General features: G+C 38.1%; 1 protein-coding gene and 1 pseudogene across 4 annotated transcripts in view; both read left to right on the top strand.

Annotated features, from left to right (window-relative positions):
• The window catches only part of sntg1 (syntrophin gamma 1), a 290,079-nt gene that overhangs the window by 23,375 nt on the left and 240,269 nt on the right, over nucleotides 1-26,435 (top strand). The window lies entirely within an intron of this gene.
• LOC134298875 (uncharacterized) overlaps nucleotides 1-26,435 on the top strand; it is a 53,281-nt pseudogene that overhangs the window by 14,324 nt on the left and 12,522 nt on the right.

Genomic DNA, 26,435 nt, shown 5'->3' with positions numbered 1-26,435 from the left:
TATGTTCAAGTAATCTTTCACTCGCTACGCTTCAATGTTACTAATTTTGTATGATAATAAAGAAAATGTTGCATAGCAACTACATTTATTCTGTTCTGTCTCTTGTTTATAATATTTATTTGGTCAAGGAATTGAATGATAATAGTAGAGGAACTGAAATGCCCAGAAGGCAGCATCTGATGAACAGGCAATTTGTACAAGCATAAACAGGACCTGAAAATAAATATTGCTGTGTGGAGGGCTCTTGTTAAGGATTCCTGCCTGCCAACTAACCAGTACTTTTCCAGGATTCTTCATTCTGTTTTCATCTGCAGTGCAGTTTTCTTCCCCAAACCAATGATCACTTATCATGTTGTAGTCATTGAGTGTGTTCGGATTTCAGTGAATGTTTTTTTTTAAAAAAAAATATCTATCTTTACTTTCTGTATTTCTGTTACTTTTGTGGTTTCCGATTCAAACACCTTGTGTATAAATAGTGCCATGTTGACTGTACATAGAGTAACACTTGATGAGTGAGTTCACTTTTAACATACAGAAAGTTTTATCTCTCACTTTTCTGTCTAGTGATCCTCAAGGAGAATTATAACAGATTGCAATAATACAAACAACCAAAATTCAGTTGTTTGTCTCAAATAGAGCAATGGGTACGTGCAACACAATACTTAATATAAATTATGTTGGTTCAGAGGATCTACTCTAATTGAGACTAACAATTGGAATTAGGTTAAGAAGGGGCACACTTTATTTTTTTATTTTTTTGAATGAGATAGTTGTAAGTTTAAATCAAGAGAGATTATTAATAATTAGTAGAGTTTGTTGGCGCAAAGATGACATTACCGTCAGGTGGCCAGAGCCCTACTGCGTATTACCGTGTTTCCCCGAAAATAAGAGAGTGTCTTATATTAATTTTTGCTTTCAAAGATGTGCTAGGTCTTACTTTCAGGTGATGCCTTATTTTTCCATGAAGAATTCACATTTATTGTTGAACAAAATAAATGAACATTTATTATATACTGTACAGTAGTTGTCATCATAAACTAGAATAACGACTCTAAACAAAGGATGCCCCAGAGGCAGGAAGAGGACAGCAGATAAGCTTTTCAATGCTAATTAAAGTGATTAACTACACAACATTCATACTGACCTCTCTCACCCTAGACTTTCCACAGATATATATTAACCTCTTTGCTTAGTTTTCTCCATACCTCACAACCTCTGAGGATGCCTGCCATAGATGTGGGCGAAACGTCAGGAGAGAATGCTTCTGGAACATGGCCACACAGCCCGAAAGACATACAACAACCCTGTGATCCCGGCCATGAAAGCCTTCGACAACACATTGAACATCTCTACGGGGAGAAATTGTTCCAAGACACACGGAGATTGAAAAACTAAGGTCCGGGAAAGCACATCTGCTGTGCTCCCTGACCTTCCTTCTACGCTGCAGAGACACAGATACCATCCCACAATTTCTTGCAGCCAAAAGGACCTTCAAAACACCACAGGCTCATCGCATTTACAACCGCCTGGAACGCAACCTCTTGAGAGAGAGAATCCACACCATCCGTAAAGAACTCGCAAACACAGACAAAGAACTGCTGCACCTCCACATCAACATCAGCCAAAAGATGAATACCCAGGACTGGGATAAAATAGACAGCCTTACCTACAAGAAAATGGAGAAAGACATGGTTCTCCACACCAAGAGACAAAAACAAAAATTTGACAAATGCCGTAAGCAACAGCCAAAGCCAGAACTGGATAAATCACGGACCATCATCAACCTGACAGACAGACAACTCACTGAAGACCAAGTATCCATTCTAGAAAAAGGAGGAAATTTTGCAGTCACCACCACCAGGATCCCAGTAGAAAACATCATTGCCAATGTTGAATCAGCAATTTACCAGCTCCCTGAGGAAGAAGCAGAGGAGGTAAGAATGGAAACAGCAAGGATCCTGAGAAATGCAAAACTCCCCCCCAGCAACATAACGAGAAAAGAAAGACAGGCCATCAAAGATCTCAACTCAGATCCTGAAATCATCATTCTTCCAGCTGACAAGGGGAATGCCACAGTAATCATGGAAACAAAACAATACAAAGAAAAAATCAGACAACTTCTAGATCCCACAATTTACAAGAAACTGAAACAAGACCCCACTAACAAAATCACCAGAAAAACGAACACTCTAATCAAGAACTCCTCCATTAACTTTGACATACGCCAACAGCTGTGCAAATCAGAAGCCCTCCCACCCAGGCTTTACGGACTCCCCAAAATCCACAAGGACTCCATCCCACTCAGACCCATTGTAAGTGCCATTGGATCGCCGACTTACAACCTGGCAAAATTTCTGGCTACACAGCTACAAACCCACATTGGGCTCACTGCACATTATATCAAGGACTCTACACACTTTATAGAAAAGATCAGCAACCTCAATCTAAGCACCAAGGACATCCTGATCAGCTTTGATGTGGTGTCCCTTTTTACCAAAGTCCCAGTAGCTGACACCCTCACACTAATCAAACAAAACTTCCCAGAAGACATCACAGCCCTGTTTCACCATTGCCTCACCACTAGCTACTTTCAGTGGGACACTGGATTCTATGAACAGAAGGATGGAGTGGCCATGGGGAGCCCTCTCAGCCCAGTAGTAGCAAATTTCTATATGGAATACTTTGAAAAACAGGCCCTAGAAACAGCACCAAAAAAGCCAACTGTTTGGTTCAGATACGTAGATGACACCTTCACAATTTGGAGCCATGGAGAGGAAGAACTCAGCAAGTTCCTGGACCATCTTAACAGCATCCACCCAAACATCCAATTCACCATGGAAAAAGAAAAGGAAGGAAAACTGCCATTTCTAGATGTTCTGGTCATCCGCAAACCCAATCAACAATTGGGCCACACAGTTTACAGAAAACCTACACACACAGATAGATACCTTCATAAAAACTCCAACCATCACCCAAGTCAAAAAAAGGAGCACAATCAAAGCCCTGACAGACCGTGCACAAAGAATCTGCGAACCTCACCTCCTCCAAGGTGAACTCAACCACCTAAACTGGGCTCTACAGGCCAATGGATACTCCACCACAGACATCAGAAGAGCTGCAAGGCCAAGAACAAGCCATGAGAGTCAAGACAAAGATCCACCCAGAGGAAAGGTGTCCTTACCATACATCAAGGGAACTACTGACCGCATAGGGAAGCTGATGAAGAAGCACAACCTACAAACTATCTACAGACCCACAAAGAAAATCCAACAAATGCTACGGTTAGCGAAGGACAAGAGGGATCCTCTCTCTTCTGCAGGAGTCTACCGGATACCATGCAGCTGTGGACAAGTCTACATAGGGACCACCAAACGCAGCGCCCAAACAAGAGTCAAAGAACATGAAAAGGCACTGCAGACTAATTCAACCAGAGAAATCAGCCATAGCAGAGCATTTGATGAACCAGCCTGGACACAGAATACTATTTGAGAACACAAAAATGCTGGACCATTCTAACAACTATCATGTCAGACTACACAGAGAAGCCATTGAAATCCACAAGCATGTGGACAACTTCAACAGAAAGGAAGAAACCATGAAAATGAACAAAATCTGGCTACCAGTATTACAAAACTCAAAAATCAGAACAGTAAATAAAAAGCAATACTCTGAAAACAGAGGATTTCCAGACATGAATCAACCAAGGGCAGTTAACGACTCTAAACAAAGGATGCCCCAGAGGCAGGAAGAAGACAGCAGATAAGCTTTTCAATGCTAATTAAAGTGATTAACTACACAACATTCATACTGACCTCTCTCACCCTAGACTTTCCACAGATATATATTAACCTCTTTGCTTAGTTTTCTCCATACCTCACAACCTCTGAGGATGCCTGCCATAGATGTGGGCGAAACGTCAGGAGAGAATGCTTCTGGAACATGGCCACACAGCCCGAAAGACATACAACAACCCTGTTTCTATGGAGTGTTTTTACGTTATTATGTGTTTTGATTATGTGTTTTAGTAATGTTGTAACCCACCTTGAGCCATGAGGTGAGGCAGGCAAGAAATACAGTTATCATCATCATCGTCATCATCATCATCATCATCATCATCATCATCATCATCATCATCATCATCATCATCTGGAATAGGTCTCTGCAGTCACTTACAGACCCACCACAAACAGTCTAACATTGGAAGACAGTTGTATTTCATTACTTGGCTGTAAATTAGATTATGTCAAAAATGAATTTCAGAAATTAATTCAGAAAAAAGAAGGAGCATATTTTCAGGAAAAAAAACTTTTTCCTGTTTTAGGACCTATAGCATATCACAATATACTTTTCTTCATTGCTCAGGACTAATGGATCAAGATTTCAGTAGTTGCTCCTGCATTCGCTGGTGACTGACTCAGGGCTACTTTTTATGATGGTCTCTTTAAAATCTGGTCCTTCATTTTCTGCTTAATACATTGTGTTGGAGTGGGCTTTTCTTTAGATCTCAGATTGCACAAAATGTTCTTATTGGTTATTGGTTGTTGTTGAGTTAGGTTTTTATGATGTGTTATGTTTTTATATGCTAATGCATTGAAATTTGCAATGCATTTTATGTTGACATTTTATTGTTGTTTCAGTGGGTTTGGTCCCCATGTAAACTGCCCCGAGCATTTAGTTATTTATTACGTGCTTTATTTTCACTGATTTTTTAAAGCAACCATCTTTATATATTTAACATAGTCTGTAATATTACAGAATTGTACCTTACATGACAAGCATGTGAAGTCACCTTGAAAGAGTCACATTCCATATAATGAATAAGAAACTTCAGAATTTTGTAGTAATGCAATGCTGGTCAAAGATGTTCACTCTGGTCCAGTACATACATACTGTATTTTAAACAGTACAAGTTAAAAATAGGAGATGAGAAAATGACATCCACTATCTGCAGCCTAAGGAAATTGCTTCATACTACACCAGGATAAAGCAGACTTTTCTGTAGAAATGAAAACCTATACTATTTAATTCCGACACTGCCGAAATTTTGAAGGCTTGGATTTGTAAGTTTAATCATCACAAATGAGTTGACAGTTTATATCAATTGCTTTCATGAGTGGTTCAAGATTTTCAGTAATCTGTAAAGTTTCATTAGTTGCAAAACCTGTCTTTGGCTCAGTTCATCTCTATAGGTGGATATGTAATGTTTTAATAAAAAAATGTGTAATCATTTTCCCAGTTTGAAAGAATTCACTGGAAATCTCAGGTAATTAATAAACTTGATAAAATACCAAACTTAGCCAAGGTTTCTAGAAGAAATATCAGCTCTATAAACAAAAGGTGTAGGTCTTACCTCAATGCAAGTAGAGCTCTAGTTTTTTAAGAACACACACAAACAATAATTCAGATAGATTTTATATTTTCCAACATTTAACGGATGAAAACTAGGGTATATGTACTTGGCAGCAGTATAGTGTGGTCAGAATGGCAAATGCAATTAATGAGGAAAACAGAGAATCTATGAATGCCTGCAACTTTCACTTTTGCCTGAATCTACAGGGTTCTGTCCTTCCCTTCCCCTCCCTTCCCACCTGGTAAATTCATTGATTGTAAATACTTTTGCACAGCAGATTCAGTTTTTAACAACTGTAATATGTTAAGGAAGAAGCAGGGAAGTGATAGTCAGGTAATTTTAAAAGCAGCTGATGTAATAAACGCAGCTTCTACACAGGTCCTGTGATGACTCATGGGCCTTGTAGTCCTGCTCCTAGTGTCCCTGTGGCAGATGAGGATGAAAACATGGGGTTTTCTCCGGATCAACAACAGCCAGAATCCTTTCAGATGCCTGATGTTGATGTTTTTGCCCAAGAAGCAATTAAAAAAGACCTTGAGCAATCCTCGCCTCCTTTTGCCAGGAGACAGTCCTACACTGCGGAAAGGAGAGAAAGGGAGCAGATTCGCAGGAGTCTGAGAATCGCAGCTAAACAAGACACTGATTAGCCATGCTTCCCTTGGGAAAATCTAGGGAGTTTCACATCTGGAGAAAACTGGGTTTCGTTTTCCGTTCTCTAGGGAAAGAGAATGCTGGACACCTGTTTGGCGGGAAAACGAGACCCAGATATAGGTGCCTGGCACGGTTGGATCTGTGCGGAGTCAACAGAGCAGCTTCAGGAGTGATTTTCGTGATCCAGCCTAGTCCGCAACCCCAGCTTCCTTGCCTTGCCAATCCAAGTATTCAAGAACTGCCTTGTCTTTCCAAGTATTCTGGAATTGCCTCGCCTTGTCTCTAGCCACGGACCTTGCTCTAAGAATCAAGTTTGCTCTCGACCTTGTTGTGGATTATAACCTTGGACCCTGAAAGACCCTGGACATTTCCCCACACTATTGCTTGGCAATAGTGTGTGTTTCGGTTTGGGATTTAACTTTGAACTCTAATATCATTTATTGGACTAAACATTTCTGGACAAAATTTGACCTCATTGGATAGGTCTGCTTCTGAACTATATTTTCTACTTGTTTTTATTATTCTTATTAGATAGTTATTGGCTTTCGTGTTTGGTTCTTGGTGCTCCGTTGCCTAGGGCGTGACAGGTCCAAATATGCGTGAAATTGGTATTTTAAACACCAAATTAACTTGCATTAGGTGTTCCGTTGGCCAGCTAAACCACTTCCTTTTTGGAGGGGGTTGGCCAGATATCCCACCAGGCCGATCCAAGATTGGCATGGAGGTGTTGCAATTGGCCTTTGGTCTCCCGTTTCAGCCTAAAACCTATTGTAAAGGCCTCCAATGGAGACATGAGGCTTGTCGAAAGCTCTTGGTGTGTCAAAATGACACCAGGAACTTTGGAGGTGCAAATCTACAAGCCTCGTTCCTTTATTAGGATACTTTTATGGTTAGTTTTAGGTTAAAGTGGGGGGGGGGCAAGAAGGGGAGGATGGCACTGCAACCCCCCCCCCCCCCCATGCTCCTAGAGTCTGAGGAGGCAGGATGCCTGTGGGGACTGACCCTGGAATTGCACATGGCAATCTTTTGTCAATTATAAAAAATTGTTAAACAGAAAAAGAAAGTCTTATCATGTTTACTGAAAAGTAAATCTCACTTTGTTCAATAAGATTTACGCCCGGCTAAGTGTAAATAGGAATATTATATTTAATCTTCCTCATGCCCATTTTTGATTTAATCCACTGACACTAAAAAAGATTTTATAAAGTACTCGCCAACTGTGGTGTCATCCTTTAATACATTTCCCAACAGATGGACAGTTTCACTAATATGTCCTTAATTTTGCTGGATTATAACATTTTTATGGCAAGGAGAAAGCAAATGCTGCAGCTTTTAAATATAGTTAAAATTTATCTGATGACTGACATTGAAACCTTAGGCTAGAATTGTGATGGAGGGAGAGTATCCATGGAAACTAAATTTTGTAACTACATACCCTCAAATATAAAACATATGGATGGAATCCTGTCTGTGTCTCTGTATAATATGTTTCTGAAAACAAGCCCAAGGCCAGATACATGTTTCCATATTTGTCATATCACTTTGAAAGGGTACGCTTAATCAAAATGGACTCATTACCATTGCGAAATAACAATTGTAACAACAAGCAAAACCATTATTATTCTCTGCCTGTTAAACCTCATCTCTCTACAGTAATAATCAATTTATTTTCTAAATTAATAGGTGGCAAGTTCAAAATGAAGAGTCATAATTTATTTAATTTGTTTAATTATCTGAATGCACACCACAGCTGGAGTATATATGTAAACTAGCACCTTTTACAGCAGGCTATTGAGAAATCTAGTAATAGAGGCAGTAACACAAATAAATGTATGAATAAACCAGTCAGAGCACCAGAAACAACCACTTCTAATGTACATTTTAATGCATATAGATCTTCCAAAGCAATAAAAATACCCATAGATTCTTTAAAACAGTGAGCTGGAGCCACTATGGAACCTATTCAATAGATTGCAGGTTATAGTCAATGATTAATCTAGTTTTAGAAATCATTTTAATCTGATCAAAAAATGAAGGAATACATTTTTAAAGTAAAAAAAAAATGTTTTTGGGTACTTTTTTATGCCAGAAGCGACTTGAGAAACTGCAGGTCGCTTCTGATGTGAGAGAATTGGCCGTCTGCAAGGAAGTTGCCCAGGGGACACATGGATGTTTGATGTTTTTACCATCCTTCTGGGAGGCTTCTCTCATGTTCTCACATGGGTAGCTGGAGCTGACAGAGGGAGCTCATCTGCGCTCTTCCTGGATTCGAACCCACAACTTTCAGGTCAGCAACCCAACCTTCAAGTTAGCAGTCTTGCTGGCACAAAGGTTTAACTTATTGCACCATTGGGGGCTCCTTGTAGAATCTCAATGCGTTAGAAATTCCACAGTTTGATATTTATGCAACATTCACACGTGCAGAAAATAATATTCAGAAACATTAGTTTCCACCCTGAAAATGTCATTTCTTGCCCAGAAAATGCTGTTTTCTGGCCAAAAATTTTAATGAATTTTTCAAAGCATAAGCTTCACCGTTTTTGAGAAGTTTCTTTCATCATGAAACAAAAAATGGCCAAATTTACTTTTTTCCCTTTGGAAATGAAATTAGCAAAGAATTACATTTCCACTTTCTAGTAAAAATGGCAGAATAAATGTCAGTTCAGATTTTCATTGTCTGTTATTTGGTCTACTAATTTTCATTCACCAAGTGCTGCTTTAATGGATTAATAATCAAGGAGTTCTGCATGTGCAAAAAATATGCCTAGTTTAGTGAACATTTCAAATACTTGAACTTTTTCCAGGCAAGATGATAAAAAGTCTTCTGAATATAATGGGATTCAAATCTAAAGTTTTGGTAACACTATAGCCTTTTAATCTGGTATCCCTGGGTAGGCAAATTGAATTCACATACCATTTAATGAAGTGTAAATGGCTAGATATTAAGCCTCAGTTAGCCCAAGTAATGTGTGAACAGATCTTTCTTAGGGAAAACTGAATAGAATATAGCATGTTCTACAGTTCAGTAATATGTTATGAAATTAAATTTAGGATTATCCATAAATATGCAATATGTTTATGCATTGACAGATTCCTCCCTAGTCACAAATTGGTGTTTCTGTCAGCAGCAATAGCATAGGCAGAGGGATCCACATTTTTTACAACTTGGCCTGATCAAAGGTTGTGTAATGTATTTTCCCCCTCAAGATTCTTTATAATCAATTGTTGACCTACCTCCAGCTAGTTCTGAAGCGTAGCTTGCATTTGCTGCTGTCAAAAAGTATCTTGATCATTTGAAATTTGGAACAGTTTAAATTTTGATCAAGTGTGGAGCGGAAGGAGAATACAGAATATATACAGTTTGTAGGAGTTGGGGGCAGGTTTATATGAATAAAGGTTGTACGTGGATACTGTTAGTTTGAACATACAGGAAATTATAATAAATTGAAGATTTTCACATCTCAATTAGGTACAATGCAAAGAAAGGAGTAAGGAAATGTAGGCAAAAGATGTAGTCATATTTTGGTGTATTAAGATGACATATGGTCATCTGAATCTCATCATGGCTGGAAACATTCATTTTGACAACTACATATTGTTCAGTGAACTTCGCTTGGAGATGTGGGTTGCTCATGATGATAGAAGCATTGATTTGATTGACATTGTCATATTGTGAGGCTTAATCTGGTTTTGAATATTAGCAGTCAACTTTTTGATAATACATTTTGATAGCTTATATTACACTGGATAACACACATTTTGGTGCCTCAAATATTAGACTTGTTTCTGGGTATATTAAACCTGCTGATTCCAAAAATGGCACCACTTTTTCCCAATCTTGTTTTTGAATTACAGAACATGTACCAGTCACTATCATGATATCCATATCTAATAAACTAGAGCTGATCTATCCAATAAGTATGAGCTAATTAATCAGAATCGTCATTAATTGTAATAAAATTGCATCTATTTTGGGTTCCAAATGGGGTTCTGAAGTGGTTTGGGGTTTCCGAATTAATCCTCTAATTCAAAGCGTTGGAACCCATCCTCGGAATACCTTTGGATAACCTTCGGATATATGAGAAAGCGTTTTCAACCAATCTCCTGGCTAGCATCAGGCTTAAGAGCCCTATAGAAACCTGGATATAGCATGGGGGCATTAGAGCCCATTTCACTCCTGGATATAACATCGGGCATTAGAGTCCATATCTCTCCTGGATATAGCATCAGGCATTAGAGCCCATTTCACTCCTGGATATAACATCGGGGCATTAAAGCCCATTTCACTCCTGGCTATAGCATCGGGGCATTAGAGCCCATTTTACTCCTGGATATAGCATTGGAGCATTAGAGCCCATTTCACTCCTGGATATAGCATCGGGCCATAAGAGCCCCATAGAAACCAAGCCTAGAGCGTTTTCTCTCCTGGCCAGCACTGGGCCCTTTTGAGTACTGGTTTGAAAGTTGTAGTAGAGTGTAGTGGTGTAGAGTACTGTTTTGAAAGTTGGGCTACGATTGTGGCTTGATTCCCCACTCAGCCATGGAAACCCACTGGGTGATCTTGGGCAAGTCACACACTCTCAGCCCCCCAAAAACCCAATGAAACAGGAAATAACACTTACAAACTTTGAAAATTCACTAAAAATCTGAGGATAAGTCAAATGTTCTTAGATTTGGTGAGCTTACAATGGTAAAGGTGTTCTACCACTGTAGCAAAATTCATTAGGATAGCTCAAAAAATGAGGGAGATAGAAGCCCCTCAATTTTCCCCATTGATGATAATGTTTTTCTTCGTGCACATGTGCATCTGCCATTAACGAGGTACATACAAATATTCCAAATTTTTGGAAAGTTTTTAATTTTTTGCTTCGAAATTCGGAAATGACTTTAGAAACAAAGCACCAGTGCCCCCTACTTTTGAAGCAAGTTTTGAACCATTTTTTCATGGATCGCACATGCCTACTATCCAGTATTAAAAAAAAGATAATACAATTTAATCATTGGGGAAAAATTGCACATTTTGAAGAAAAATGTAAATTGAATTTGTAGCAGCTATAGTGTAGGAAAAAATGTTAAAGATGGTACATTCCTACTTTTCTTTTCACATCAAAATAATAATTATTCTTTAAAATTTGATATTAATGTTTTCGTTTAGAATTGTAGTCATTCTGCATACAAATGTTCAGCTTTGCATGTGATATGATGTTAACCTAAATACTCCTAGAAAGGCATAATTATTAATAATATTAGTATTCTAAATGTGGAGCTTCCATTCCAATTCTAAAACATAATGCAAGTATCCAATGTAAGTAGCTGATACATGAAACCTGAAAGATTAGTCATCACTTGATTCTGAGGCTCCTACTTTTCTTTTTTAAAATAGTATTACACCATACTCCTTCGATGGATAAGATATTGGGCATGAGTTTTAAAAACCTGTCAGGAAAATACAACCATTTCTACAAAATATATTGTAATATTTCGTCCTGTGGATGTATCTTCTGTCACTTAATAAATTAATTTATTTACACTATTAAGTAGGGATCACTGCATCTTACTAGTTCTAGCTCAGTTAATTTCATCCACAGTAGATATATTAAATGAACCATGTATGTAGTTCACACAAAACTGTTGTCCAGGGCATAGCCCAGAATGCTATGGCACATTATTATACCCCATTATAATGTTGAGTGAGGTAATGATCATATAATTTTACATGCCATCTCTCTCCCATAATTGCATATTGTCTTGAGCAACATTTTTCTTTGCATCATATTTTTGCAGATTCACAATAAACCTTTTGGAATTCTGTTGCTATATTTAGACACTTATTCTCAGGAAATGGAACTTGTGGCGGTTTTGTCGCATCACTAGTGATTTCTTAAAACTCATTTCATTTCTCCTTTAAGTACTGAATCTAGTACATTTCTATGATTCTCTCTGTGGAGGCAATCAAAACGGGCAAAGCTCAAGAATTACTACAAAATTTTAGAATAAAACAGCCCTAATTTAAAATGAGGTGTTGAAGTCTTTACAGATGTATCCCAAAACATTAAAATATGTGAAGCCGTCAGAAGTCTTTATCCTTCCCATACTATACTTTCTCTTTCCTTTTTTTTGGGGGGGGGGGGCTAAGTCATTAAACTTGTAATAAGTAGATGGTGGTGAGCACATTGAGACTTCATCCAAAAAAGATGATAAGTCAGAAGGCAAATCAGAGAACAGTAATTCAGCCTGTACTACATAGGGATGTATTGCCTTTGAAGATGTAGATATCAACTTGTGTATATGCATTGGCTGAGCCAATGTTTACTTGCCCGAATATCAGTGATGGCTAGAACTGCATTGTCAAAGTTAAAACTAGCACACTTTGTTGTTTATTCATTCAGTCGCTTCCAACTCTTTGTGACTTCATGGACCAGTCCACGCCAGAGCTCCCTGTTGGCCGTCACCACCCCCAGCTCCTTCAAGATCAAGCAAGTCACTTCAAGCACACTACCTGTGGTCATTTCTGCAGATGTCAGATCCAGCCATTGCGACACATGATAAGATTATTCTAATGCACCTGATATGGGGTTATATTTGGAAGAGGTTTGGAAACTTAAATGAGCTTCAGCCAAGCTGTTATCCAGGAATGTTTACAGTGAACAGAAGCTTATGACAGTTTTACTGAATACTTTCTGGTGCTGAAGCACAGTTCTGTGATCTATGAAACCATTTATTTATTTACTTTATATTTGTCCCCCAATTCTCCCAATATAAGGACTGAAGGTGGCCAACAACAAATATGACGCAACACAAATTAAAACAATTAAAACAATAATTAAAACCCTAATTAAAACAATACAAAATCTAGGTTGATTCCAGACTGTCTCAGACAGTGCTTTTCCTTATATGAGTCTGCCTGAATTGTGAAATATCTGAAGGATGGTTCTCTCTCATTTCCACCACCTTCACAGTCACATTTGATCAGGAAATGAATTGCATGGAGTGTCTTTTTGAATGTAGCACAAACTATCATCTTTTGCAGAGTGAGAATATTTATTATTGAACAATTCTGTCATGAAATAATTCTGGTGGACCATAGTTCTTTCAGTAACATTAAAAACTCTGTACTGATGTTTTCTGTTGTAGTGGTTTGGGTGTTGGACTTGGGTTAAATTATTAAAAAATCATATAAAATGCCTTTAAGATTTATATGAAACATAAATTAACTTTGTCTTTAGACTTGGGTCCCATCTCCAAGATATCTCATTATACAAATGTATGTATTCTGCCTCTAAAAAAATCTGATTGTGATGCAGAAGTCATATTTCACAAGTGTTCAGTTCAGTTTTGTTCAGTTTAAAATTTTATGTGAGATTAAGCATGTTATTTTGCAAGGATGAACATTTTCTTACTTTTTACATGAAGGGTATGCTTAAGAAAAGGATTGTTCCATGTTTGCAGAAGTACAAATTTTGTGCTTTGAAAGACATGTGAATTCAAGAGACTGTGCTGATTACAAATTTGCAATTACTCTGTTGTGTCTACCTGCAACTAGAACAGAAATGAGAACAGGAAGTGAGAGAAATCTACCCCTAGGAAGAGAAATTCACTCTTGAAAGAGATATCATGGGGATCACCAAGCCTTGTTTCTACAAGCTAAACTTATTGCTTTTGTGCCTTCAAGCTCATCCAATCACAGGGGTTTCTTAGAAACATTTATGCAAAAGAGGTTTTCTTTTGCTCTATAAGGCTGAGAGAGAGTGAATTGCCCAAGGTTACCCAGTGGGTTTCATGGCTGATCAGGCATTTGAACCTTGGTCTTTAGAATCATAGTCCAATACTCAAACCACAAAACATCAAAAAGTAAAGTTTGTGAATCGTCAACAAGTAAAAATATCGCCACGCCATTCAGTCATGTGGATGATTTTGGATTTTGGAGTAGTATAGATTTTGGAATTCTGGATAAAGGATGCTCAATCTGTATCACTCTTCTGCATATTTTGTTTTATTTTGCTGTATGGCCAACACAGCTACCCTTGAATATTTTTTCTCAATTTTAAGATAAGGAAATACATATGACGAATAAAATCCTAGAAAGCTTGAGGAACATTGTTTTAAAAAACCCACCTGTAATATAAATCATTACTGTTTCCTTATACAATTCAGCATGGGTTGACTTCTGCAGAATAAATAAAGGAATTTGATAAGCTGCATTTATTCTATATGTGGCTATAATTAGAAGAGCTACATAAACATATAATTAGAAGAGCATCATATCGCAAAGGTAATATATTGCTGTGATTTACTATCCTGTTTGTTTCTTTTCTACTTATGCTTTGTTTTTGACAGAATAATGAAATTAATGTGATTGCTAAAAGAACAATCACTTTCCTGTTATTTGTTAAATTATGTTAGTGTGTAACTGTTGTGACTGCGCCTTCGGGGATTATGGTTGATGGTGATGGAATTCGAAGAGGAAGAAAAAACCCTCGTGATGAGGGTTCACTGGAGGAGTTGTGCAGGAAGCGACTTAGAGAGCAATATGGGGGATCTTCTGAGGAAGATTCAGATGGGGAGATGGATGCTGAGGAACAGGTGGTGGCTGGGGAAGCGGGCACTGAATGGGCACAGCCACCGGAGATATCTGGGGATTTGGGGCCTATGGATACTTCTGAACCTGAGGTTTCTGCAGGAGCTGATCCCAATTGGGATGCTTGGAGAAGGGAGGATGGTTCTTTAAGTGTTCATGGGGCTAAGTGTGGGCAGGATGATTGGGACTCCGACGAATTGCTAGGTACTCCAGATCCACGAGCTCTAGCTGTGTGGAGTTCAGACTCTGAGTAGATTTGGGACACCTGGTGTTTGGGTGTGAGTGTTTGGTCACCCAGGAGGAAGGGGAATAAAATGGGAATGTTTGGCCATGCACTTTGCGTGTGGCAAGGTGTTGCTGAGGCGCCATTGGGATCTCTGTGTTTCCATGAAGACTGGACTTGGACTATGATTTGAATCTGCTGATATCACCTAGCTTGGCTCTCGCTGTGTCTTATCGTGGACCTGTTTTGGATGACTGCACCCTCTTCGGACTTTGGATTGAATTTGACCTGGCTTCTGTCTACTCCCTCTGACTGAAGGCTACTCCCGGCTTCTGACTATTGGTTTGTCTTTCGGAATTTCTGCTGCCTCCTGACCTGACCTTGGATTCTTCTGACGATGGCTATTCATCATCCCTTTGAGGCTTTCGGCTTATCTGCACCGTGGAAGCAGCTTTATTGCTTTTCTAGTTTGTTTATTTTCCAGCAATTAACTCTATTTGTTTTCCAAAGCTGAATTGAAGCGTTATTTAGTTTTTTTATTGAATGCCAGCATGGGAAATTAGCGTGACTCGTTTTTGAGTTATTATTGTCCAATCTACTCTCGAAACACTGAAAAGTGAAGTGTTTCAAGGATATTTCCTGTGTTTATGTTATTTTCTGGCTTATCTTCGGAATAAACTCTGTTTTGTATGTTAACTGGCGTCTGACTCTTGACAGGAACACATTATTTATGAAAACCTATGTCATAACAGTTAGATCCATGCTTTCTATAACTAGAATCTTGGCCCTTGTATACTATTCTTGCAGAGTTTTGATTATTTTCTTCTCTGCTTTTGCTCCCTTGATCGCCAGGAAACCCATTTGAAATATAATAGCAGATAGCATCGGGGCTTCAGGTACAAATCAGATGCCTTCCCTATCCAGTGGAAGCTTCCACTGCAAATGGAAAGAGTTGCATATTCATGGGATTGTATGCCTGGCTACAAACCATTAGGAAAAGGTCATGTCACAATGGAAGCACAGTATGGCTGGAATCCTGCTGTTAACACATGTCATTATAAATTTTAAAGATGTTTTTAAGGATTATATCTTTATTATCCTGATTATGATTGCAAAAGTGGAATTAACTATTCATGTGAGCAATCTGCTTTATAATGTGTAGTGTTGTTTCCTAGTGAGTGATGTGTGTGTGTGTGTGGGGGGGGGTCTATTGTTAGTTATGTAAGAGGAGAGCACATTAATATGTTGTCATCAATGTCCTACCAACTTAGGTTTGGGATCGGATGATCCTGTGAGCTGAACGACTGGTTTTCATAATGAGGTGATTCAGTATATGAGTGATATAGCACATGCATACCACAATTACACTGCTGTAATTTTACATTGTGCAACCAGGACCACACTTACGTAAATAATCGAGTTGTGAATTATTAACAGCTTTTCCCCACGTCTTTCAAGGAGCCTGACAGGTGGGAATATGTACTTTAGTATTTTCACAGTATAAACAGAAATATATATTTATCTTTTGTTACAGGGATATCCACCAGCTAGAACCCCCTTTCAATATGTTAATGTATACATCTAAAAGTTTAGTCTAAAAACTGACCCCAACAAACTGAGTGAACTTATCCATGGTGTTGCACCTCAGCCTTGAGTTCACCTTGCTACAGCACACAAACCCCACAACAGGTTTAAGTCTTTATAGTTTATTAAAAATAGATGAAAAAAAGTTCTTCAAAAAGAAAAGTAAGGCAACAAGAGTCAGTTAAAAATATAGTCTTGAAGTATAAGTCCAGAGCTTACCAGGAATAAACAATATCCAAGAACAGCATGACCAAAATCCAAGAAACATGAATACATGGCATCAGGGTAATCCAAAGCACAACAAGGAACACTGGAGCTGCTTCTCCCGTAGCAAGAAAGTTGCTTTGACAACCGGTTTTCCCCAGAGCATCCCTTTTAACAATCTCTGCAAAACATGGAAGCATTTCTCTGTCCCCGCACCTCCCCCCGTCTGTTTGCAATCCTAGCACTACGCTGAACCCTTAATTCCAAACGCTCGGCCCTATCTAAAGTCATGCCATCAAGGTCAGCTTGCTCGTTATTTTTCTGCGGCTCATTATTCATCTGGGAATCGTCCAACCTCCCTTCTCCCATTCCCATGTCAGTATGCACCTGGCTGGCTTCTGTGGTTTCAGGGCCATCCAGTCCAGCCCTATCTGTGGGAAACTGAACTTGCATCCTCTGTTGCTCCTCTTCCCAAACAGCAGGCTTTTCAGGCCGATTCGGAGCCTGAACCTGTCTTTCCTCATCAGAGTCAATCCTAGAACCAGACTGAGTCACAACACATGGGTCAATGTAAGTATTTTAATTTAACTCTTGTAAAACAAAGAAATGAACAAACAAACCGAACCATTACTTTCTTTGAGTAGAATGGCAAAAGGCAAGACCTCAACATTTAAAAGAAGCACCAATCCACTCTAATCTCTTCAACACAGTGCTGTTTCTGGTTTTTTCGAATGCCTGACAGGCAAAATTGTGGCAATGGTGGTGTTTTGGTACTTCTTCTCATAGGTGAACTAAGAGAGCAGAGAGGGTCAGTGCTTCTTTTAGGTTATCCCAGAATGGATTAACCTCTTGACTTTCACTAGTCTACTCAAAGAAGAGGATGATTCCTTTATTAAATAAAGCGTTAATAGTATACCTTAACTTTTGTCCAAGGAGAAACTATCCCCTTCTCTGAGTAGAGTGGTGAAAGTGGTATTCAGGGGCAGATGACTGGAGCAAAGACCATTTACTCCTCTCTTCAAAGTGACCGTTGACGTATCCTTTGCACATATCAAAATCTGCAATTTTGCTCCTCAGACCTGTCCCCTTTGTCATCTGCAGGCCTGCTGTCTCAAACATAAGCCCGTTTGAAGTAGAACAGCTTTATTTTAAAAGTATAGGCACAAACTGCCACTGCAAATTATTGGATCTGTCAGCTGTTGAAAAGTTATAAAATGTATAGGTTTGTTGTGACTCAGCCACAGCATAGCCAGAGTGAGGATGAAGAGGGGGATTCTGGGTTTCAGTTACAAGAGCCAGATGGGTCAGACGATGGGATGCAGGATGAATTTCAGGATGGTGGCATGGGAATGAGAATGCAGGCTGATTCAGAGGCTCGAGAAATGCAGTTTGAGCAGAATGAACTGTTGACCCCACAAGCCATAGATAACAGCCAGAATGACATTCCCATGGGAATTAATGAGCAAGAGATGTCTTCAGTCCCGGTTCAGGTGCGAGATAACAAGGACCTTGAATTATCTAGGGTGGACCAGTTGTTATGGAAGGGAGTTCAGCCTCGTAGGAGTGTGAGATTGGCAGGGAAGAGAGAGGCCTCCACAGGAAAGAGGAATGCATTTCTGGGGTGCTTTTAAAAGTGTGTGTTTGCAGATATCCAAGATTTTATCTTTTGTCCTTGTATGTGATTTTTTATGACTTGTTTTTATTGTTGTTTTGATCTGTTTTATTGCTTTGTTTTATTGTTGTTGACTGGGCTTGGCCCCATGTAAGCCGCCCCGAGTCCTTTTGGGGAGATGGGGCGGGGTATAAAAATAAAATTATTATTATTATTTTATTATATTATACATGAGGTCAATGTATATATGAATATATATGGTAGATTAGCGGGCACTTTGGGAAGGAACTAACGCATAGCAATACATATCTGGCCTTTGAAAACCATTGACTTAATTTGAATGTTTCAAAACTAGGAAACTTATTAATGAAATATACAACTTAATCCATTTGTATGTTCACCCAGATATAAGGCACACAGTTCTTACTATAGTTTTTTCTCACATATAAGATCTCAATGTTAGACATATTTAGGCCTTAACCAAATACTAAATCTTTCAGGAGAGCTTGTATTTATACCACAATCTCTTTCAATTGTGAATAGTTGCAATATCACAATTTAAGTTTAGCTTAAATTAACTTTATGCTTGTGCTTCACTTGCAAGCAAACTAAAATGTTTCCTCTCTCACCCGTGTAGCTGTTTTGGGTTCTCTGTAGTGCAGGTTTTAGAGTTCATAAAGGTATGCAGTGGGCTATAGCTTGTTCTTTCCAATTGTTGGAAGATTTATCTGCACAACCACTCATTTGAGGTCTGTCCTTCTGGCAGGATCTCTTATCCCCCGTCCCCTAATTTATATTACTTTTCGGGTAACCTCAAACATATAAATGAGAGAAATAATGCTTCAGTAAAAAACTTTAAATCTGGAAAAGTGCAAATGAGTGATGACAATTCTTAGTAGTTGTGAAGAATAAAATTAATCACTGGTAGTTTGATGACTACTGTAAGGAACTACTGTAAGGGATGTTACTTAAGAGCTGCTATCTCGTAATCCACCTACTTAACAGATGTCTTTAGTCTCGGTGGCATTGAATTTAAGAATAACTCTGCAAAATGCTATGTTTTAAAATATCCTACATCTGAAAAGTGACATGTCTTAGGCCTTAATTACCTTCCTTGTTATGAATAAGTGACTATGTCATGTCTTCTTCAATTATATTTTTAGAAATGAGTACATCAAAACCATGCAAATGCACATTGTATTTTTGGAAAAAACCCAGCTTTACATATATGCCTTTCCTTTTCTATTTACTGAATTTGATGTTACTATAATTCTGTGTACAGGCAGTCCCTGAGCTACTGATGAGATAAATTCTGTGGCTTTGCTCTTAAGTTGAATTTGTATTTAAGTCAGAACAGGTACATTTTAACTATAACTCCAACCATATGTGTGTGTGTGTGTGTGTGTGTGTATGGGAGAGGGAGAGGGAGAGGAAGAGTGTTTTGGATAGCACAGAGAAGGGTTAATTAAGCTCTGTGGTTTTTGTTTTGCTGTCTGTGCTCCTTTTTAGAAGATTTCACATCACTTTGTCTCTGTGATACTTGGATTTTGGATTGGATTTTGAAAATCGGCTTGTTGTGGAAACAAGGATTGGTGATAAAGCTTGAGTAGAGACACCTTTCCCCCATGATATCTCTTTCAAGAGTGAGTTTCCCTTCCTAGGAGTAGATTTATCTCACTTGCTGTTGTCTCACCTCTGTTCTTAACTGTGAGTCATGAGGAATGTCTGTAACTTGGGGATAAACAGAGTATGAATTAGAAATTTTATATACACATGTGTCTTTCCTCATTTGCACAATATATTTGATATATTCCATTGGAGGATACGTGATAAAATGGTTCTAGTGTAATTGTGGCAAATCAGTGGAGACCAGATTCAAATCCCCACTTAGACCTTGGGTACGTCACTCTCATCCTCAGATGAACAAATTCTGCCAAGAAAGGCCTGTAATAGTTTTGTGTTATGGATGCCATAAATCAGAAATGACTTGAAGATGCGCAACAACAATATGATTATTTGCTTTTCTAAATGGAAATAAAATCCGTTGTTTTCAATGAGACTTATTTCTCAATAAGCATGTGCAATAACTCCCACAATACAAAATGTCAAGCATCCAGAATGAGATAGATAATCATAGTACTGATTAGTTAGAAGATTAAACATCATTTCTAAGTTTGCAAGAAAAGGAACAACAGTAATTTTCAATGTGATTTTGTCTTGGTAGTTTTTGATCAAACTTTAAGTTCAAAAATAACATTAGTGAAAATGTCTGCTTGTTCCAGATATAATTTGCATCAGAGCTCAATACATCTATTCTAAAGTTGTTATGTGTGCTCCTATCATTTGACATTCAGTGATAGAATGTGTGCATCTGACCTTGAGAAGGCTGACAGAGTTTAGTAGGGAAGACTTAAACATGAGGGAAATCATAAAAAGGAGAAATAGCTTCATGTTGAGTAAAAGATCATCGTCAGACTGGATTGAGGAATAACCTTTCTTTGCTAATTGATAGTAAAGAAGAGTAACTTTAGTTCCATGTTAAACTATGTAGGCTACCAATTGGGTTAAGCCGCTCATGGCCATCTCATTTAAGTCAAGAAAGGTGGGTTGAAAATAGTTTCATTTTCATTTGACAAATAAAAGAGAAGCAATGGGTTCAGGCTTATAAGGGGTTCCTTATAATTTCATGCTCCATTAATTTTATTACTGCGTGATAAATTTAGTGATGGGATCTGGCCATGAAGGGTGAAACATGATTCCATCTTGGTTCTTGAACATATAGTCCTCAGGATTACTTTTTCATTACTCAAGGAAAGAAAAGCAAAAATAAATTCAGGAAGGGAAGTTATTGCTCTTATCTTACTGTTTGGGAAAAACCATTAAGCAGGCATACATACTTATATCCACACATGGATACATAGTTGTCTCCTAAAACGTATGCTATACTTACTTTACTGGATCTCCTTTTTGGATAAAGTTACCAGCTTGGTAGATGAAAGGAATCCTGTAGATGCAGCATATCTTGATCTCAGAAAGAACTTTAACGAAGTCCTCTATGATATTCTTATAAGGAAGCTAATAAAAAGTAGGCTTGACATCTCTACTGATTGGTGGGTTAGTAATTGATTAACTTGCTGAACCTACAGAGTGCTCACCAATAACTCCTCTTCATCTTGCAGAGAAGTAACTAAGGGGGTGCTAAAGATTCTACCTTGGGCTCAGGACTATTTAATATCTTTATCAGTGACTTGGACAACGGTATAGAAGGCATGCTTATCAAATTTGGAGATGACATCAAATTAGGAGCTAATATCTCAGAAGATAAGATTAGAATTCAGAATGCCTTTAACTGATTAGAGACCTGGACCAAAAGAAATACAGTAGAGTCTCACTTATCCAACATAAACGGGCCAGCAGAACGTTGGATAAGCGAATATGTTGGATAATAAGGAGAGATTAAGGAAAGGCCTATTAAACATCAAATTAGGTTATGATTTTACAAATTAAGCACCAAAACATCATGTTATACAACAAATTTGACAGAAAAAGTAGTTCATTACACATTAATGCTATGTATTAATTACTGTATTTACGAATTTAGCACCAAAATATCACAATGCATTGAAAATAATTGACTACAAAAATGCGTTGGATAATCCAGAACATTGGATAAGCGAGTGTTGGATAAGTCAGACTCTACTGTATAAGGAGAAAAAAATGAAATGCAAAGATAGGATGAATGACACCTGGCTGGACAGCAATATATACCTTGCAGGAATGTAACAAAATCGTTGAGGGGCATTTAAAAATTGGGAAGCTATGGACTCTGGTAATCTTATGAATGACCTTGGAGATATCATATGAACCCATGGGCCACAGTTTTTCACCTCTGCCCTTGTTTCTACAAAATTGTATTTTATTTTGCTTCCTTCTTGAAAAAGGTCAATTCTGGACTTAAGCTATCCAAGGTGTGCCTCAAATACAGTTAAATTGTCCTCAAGAATTGTAGGGATGTGTTGTCGAAGGCTTTCATGGCCGGGATCACAGGGTTGTTGTGTGTTTTCCAGGCTGTACGGCCATGTTCCAGAAGTATTCTCTCCTGACGTTTCGCCCGCATCTATGGCAGGCATCCTCAGAGGTTGTGTGGTATATAACTCACAACCTCTGAGGATGCCTGCCATAGATGTGGGCGAAACGTCAGGAGAGAATACTTCTGCAACATGGCCGTACAGCTCGGAAAACACACAACTCAATTGTGGGGATTTTTTTTAAGGAAAAAGATTTAAGGTAGGGCATGGAACGGATCTAGTGCTTTAAGATACTTTGTGGAGGCAACTACTGAACGGAGAGTTGCTCAGCCCTCCTTTATATACCATGAACTGATTGGGGAACTGAAAGCACTGGCACTTTATTTTCTATACCTGTGCCAATTGTTTTGATGATTTTGAGGGCTTCTTGATTGCAAATGGAATCTGCAATGCACCTTTCGTAATGTTATTTCATTCAACCCCACCATCAACAGTTGGATTATCTCTGTTTGACTGGGTGTTCCTGCATGGCAAGATGGAGAATGCATGACAAAGATGAAGCATTTGGTTTAGCACTGTGGGAACAGCAAATTACATTAGATAACAATGCTCTTCCTAAAGTTATTGGATGTACATTTTCCCTTTGTAAATGCTATCAGATAATGTAGGATGTATGTCTAACGTTTTAAATGAGATGGTATTTTCTTTACTAAAGAAAATAATAATCTAATTGTGGGATTTATAACAAATTTCAAAGTTCTACTCTGTGTGAAGTATGTACACACCAGCTGTGCAGAGATGGCAAATCGCTTTGCACTTTTGTAGGGAATAATTTGTGACTGGCATGGATTTAGCAGTTTCTTGGACTGCAGCCAGTTCAGTTTCTGTAGAGAGTTTTTTTTTTTGGATGCATAAGTGTCTTTTAGATGTCCCCTGTGTGCTGAGAATTCTGATAGGAAACTCTGTACACATTTTAATATGTGGTTGTAGCTACTTTAATGCTTTCATCTTCATAAAACTTCTATAGAAGTACCAAAGATAAGGCACAAAGAATGCCAAAAGGTGACAGTGATGGCAAAATATACAAACTTGTGAAATTGCTTTGCAGTTGTATTTGTAGATTAGTCTACAAATAGTTTAGCTGACAGATTTAAAGAGGGCCTAAGTACCAGGTCTTGTCTGACCTTGGACGTTAAGCAGGGTCAGCCCTGGTTTGTACTTGGATGGGAGACTGTCAATGAATACTGTAGGCTCTGTTTCAGAGGAGGGGACTGGCAAAATCACCTCTGAATAGTCCTTGCCTAACAAAACCCTATGAAATTCATTTGGTTCCCATAACTGATCAGGTGACGTGAAGACAAATATACCCACTCAAATATTTTAGCTGATAAATGTAGTTGTGAAGGCCAATTTGCATCTACACCTCCTCACATTAATTGATGGGACTGTCGGCAGTTCTGGGGCTATTTTTATTACAATTTTATCCACTTTCTGTTTTCATAAGAGGGAACACACTGATGAAATGGCAGACTTTCCTTTGAAGAATGAATGCTTCCTTTTTAGTATAAGAGAAAATATGTTTACAGTTTATTTTAAAGTACATGAATTGAGATTTTAAATATATAATAAAACTGATTTTATTCTGGTAAAAGGTAACAAATGATCTAAGACTAGTTTCATAGTTCACAGTATTTTATTTTATGGCATTATAAAATGCATTACAAATAAGGCTGATTATTGATTCAGCCTTACAATATTTGGATGAAGAAGGCTGCCACCATGAATCCCCTCAAGAAAGATGGGGTGTAAATTAAATTAATCACAATTACAATCATCATAATCATTGTGTTTATGAGGGAATGTTATGCAATAAAAATCAGTCATACTAAGAATGATTAGGAATAAGAATGTTCTGAATGACATTTCACTTTCAGAAACACATGAACTTCAAACTCACATGTGGGTTTTATTCAATTTGTATCCCACATTTCCCTTTGTAAAAGAGCTCAAGTGGGAAATGTATCATTTTCATTTAATCATCCATTGAAATTATTTAAACTATGAACTTTTAAAAAACATTAATGTGTAGTTTTATAATCTTGGGAATTTCTGCAAAAAACAACTGAAAAAGCACTCTCTGATTTGTACTGGACATTTTCAGGAGGTACCATATCAAGGCCAGTTTATACTCGCAACAAAGATAAAGAATTTTTCAGGGGGGGAAAGTGAAGTAGAATCACAAACACAGGCTGGATTTATGCTGCCATATAATCCAATATCTGATTTCAGATGTTCTGCTTTCAACTGGGTTTTATAAGTCTACACTGCCATATAATCCAGTTCAAAGAGATAACCTGGATTTTATATGGCAGTGTAGATGGGGCCACAGTTAAACATATAGAGATTAAAAACTAGACCACTACTAAGCATCCAAAAGTTTTGGCCCAATCTGTCATTTTTTATTCCATATCTATTGCTTATAATCGCAGGTTCCTTCTATCCTGAATACAAAAAAAGTTGTGTACTTGGTTAAATTGTAATGAAATTTTCTTTCATCTGTAAGTCATTTTGTTATAAGAATGTAAGCCCCTGTAATTGCTTCTGTTAGACTTTCCAAAGTGATTAGAGTATATTCCTTCCTTATGATGTAACAAAGCATATGTGATCTGGTTTGATGGCTCCTGACAATACACTTGCAAGAAACTTAATTTTTCATTTCAGTAATATCCGACAATTGGCAAGTTTAAATATGCATGAATCATCACATGTAAATTAATGTGAGTAGCTATTAGGTATCCATGCATTTTGTCTCTTGAGAACCAATTTTAAAATGTTAATGGGGTTTCAACATCTTAGGGAACAGAGAGATGATTCAGTCTCACTTGAATAAATAGTATTTAGACTATAATTTTTCAAATGTTTTAAAGATGTCTGAAAGTTGGACACTGGAAATAATGGCCTTCAAGTTGTATTCTTTGTCAAAGTTTCATTAACTTTCAATCAAGGTCATACACATTTTTTCTAGTCTTGTTAACTAATACTGTGTATTGCATTGCATTACATTACACTAGTCAACACACATTTTGGTGCCTCAAATGCTAGCCCTGTTTTTGGTTATATTTGACCTTCTGATTCCAAAAATGGCACTTGTTTTTCCTATCAGTTCTAGTTTTGAGATACAGAACATATGCCAGCCACCGTCTGCTAGCACATAGAAAATTATGATAACCAAATCTAAGAAACTATAGCTGATGTGGTCTCTCCAATGTAGTTTTCTGAATCAGCACCCCAAATAACCCAGGAACAGACCTAAAACCCAGGACACAATGAATGTTTTTGGGGCTGTGTTGTTGGCAATCCAGGCTGTTCTCACACCTCCATGTTAAGAAAAGCTTCTTTTGTTTCAGTAAGGTTAATTTGTTTGGAATCCTTCTGTCATGTGTATGACCACATAGGATAGGTTGTTTGGTTGCAAGAACTCTTACTAGCATCATTACTATTTGATAAAATTTATATCTTAAAGTTTGTAAATGTGCTTCAGAGAGGTATTTTAGTCTATAATCCAATTATGTAGGTTATAATTTGTCCAGGGCATTAGAAACATAAACAAAGAGAGAATTTGATCTGTTCGGGACCATGTTCACCAATATGCTATGCTATATTCCTATTACATTGTTAAATAAGTTTGTCATTGCTTCCAGAGAAGTCACCAGGTGACTAATACATGTATATCCCTTTGCCAGACCTGAGTGAAGGCTATGCTTCTTAGGTACATTCAGCAAAGAACTATCCTTGTCTATATCAGCCACTGATTTGCTCCTGGTCTAGGAGCCCATGGATATTTTATGGTCTTCCAGAGAAGTGCCAAAAGGAATGTCACACAGAATGAAAGAAGGAACAGGTAATGAGTCCAGGTGCATCTACACCAGACATGGGCAAACATTTTTGCTTTGGGCCGCATTGCAGGCCCAGCTAGAAAGGCCAGGCCGGGAGAGAGGACAGCTGGGTACATGCTGCTCGCCCACAGCCTTATGCTGGGAGGAAGGTGAGACACACAGCAACTGCCACAATCTTCCTCCTAATCCTCTCCCCCCGATCCTTGGGTTGTTCTCTTGGTATTATGCAACACAGGCGGCAGCTGACATTGCTCTGAAGGGCCCTCAGTCGCCACATGCCTTCCTCGAGCCATTCTCCTGGCATAAGGA

This window comes from Anolis carolinensis, chromosome 4, assembly GCF_035594765.1.
Source record: "Anolis carolinensis isolate JA03-04 chromosome 4, rAnoCar3.1.pri, whole genome shotgun sequence".
Classification (NCBI taxonomy): Eukaryota; Metazoa; Chordata; class Lepidosauria; order Squamata; family Dactyloidae; genus Anolis; species Anolis carolinensis.
The sequence above is the reverse complement of the archived record's forward strand: the minus strand, read 5'-3'. Positions and strand labels throughout refer to the sequence as shown.